Below are 1,334 nucleotides of genomic sequence, written 5' to 3'. Positions count from 1 at the left end.
TTCTGGCGAGTGCACACACCCTATAGCAAAAACCTCTCTGGAAGATTAAAAAAAAGAAAAATATATTCCTCCATATCAACTTCTGTTCTAGGTTTATTTTGACATCCTAAAAAATAGAAATGGGGGCTTTCTTTTTACTGCTGTAACTTCAGTGGCTAAAACATAATGAACTGACATGTAAGTTATAAATAAATGTTTCTTTATTAATATGTCTATATTTCTAGCCTATATTGTTTGGGTTCTGTCAGATAAATAAGTCTGGGGCCAATAAGTGGCATGTGGTTAAGACTCTGGATCCCACATGGCTGACTCCATAGCTTGAGTCCTGAACCCAGCAGCTTGAGAAACACACTAGGCACATGTGCAAATGTGTTCAAAAGCCCAAGAGGTGACTGGATGAGAAAGAATTACAGCGTGGTCATCACCCTGGGAGGTGATTTCTAACTCTCTCTCTCCCTCTCTTGCTAGCCTGTGTACCCCTTTCCCCACCTTTTTTTTTTTTTTCCCTCAGGGAAAAGCGCAAATGCAGTCCCTCACCACCACAAATTATGCAGTCGAGTTTCCCACATTTGGGGAAATTGCAGGCGTCAGCACATCTGGAGTGCAATGGATGAGCCTCACCCTGGGAAAACCACCTTCGTGATCGTGGTAGCCCCCTGCCTAGTCTGTGTACACTTTAACAAAATAACAAAGAAAAACAAAAGAGAGTAAGTCTCATAAATTAGCTTAAGAAAAATCATGTAACATCTTCATTTAATATATCCTTTGTAAGAGAGTTTGTTCTAATTTGAGTGGGAGGGCCTTATAAATAGTTAACTTACGGATCTTAAGATTACATTGGATTCAGCTAAGGAAACAATATGGTAGAGAATACGTATCATTTCTACGCTTACAGCACATTTACAGGTACTATGTCACTCTGGGTATAACTGTTTCTGATGCTTTCTTTGATGTGTGGAGCATAACCAAATAAGAAATAGAATTACTTCTTTGGAATGCTACATGACATAAGGCAACTCCTAATATCTGATTTCCCAAGCGTACAGTACCAGATTTTTCTAACAACGACCTGCTTCTCAGTATAAAAATATGTATAGAATAAGTGACTGCTCTAATATTGAAATTGTTCTATTCCTTGGAGTTGCATTTTATTTGGAAACCAATATTTCACTCATGTTTAATGTTGTGACAATACAGGAAGACATTAATACGCAGTTTGAAGTTTTGTTGCATAAGATAAGCTCTTTTCCGGTTTTCATGTATTCATTTAAAATGTCTTAAAAGGAGATTCCAATCATGTGCTCTTTCTAGAGAAGATAAATGATTGTGCAACA

At 37.6% G+C, this 1,334-nt stretch overlaps 1 non-coding gene across 1 annotated transcript; it reads right to left on the bottom strand.

Moving 5' to 3' along the window:
* Window positions 1-508: 508 nt before the first annotated feature.
* On the bottom strand, window positions 509-671 carry LOC114005121 (U1 spliceosomal RNA). The gene has a single exon (XR_003547024.1). It is a non-coding gene; the product is annotated as a U1 spliceosomal RNA (small nuclear RNA).
* Window positions 672-1,334: the final 663 nt, after the last annotated feature.

This window comes from Tupaia chinensis, unplaced genomic scaffold, assembly GCF_000334495.1.
Source record: "Tupaia chinensis unplaced genomic scaffold, TupChi_1.0 Scaffold142468_1, whole genome shotgun sequence".
Classification (NCBI taxonomy): Eukaryota; Metazoa; Chordata; class Mammalia; order Scandentia; family Tupaiidae; genus Tupaia; species Tupaia belangeri.
Note: the sequence above shows the minus strand (reverse complement) of the source record. Positions and strands in the feature narration are given on the sequence as shown.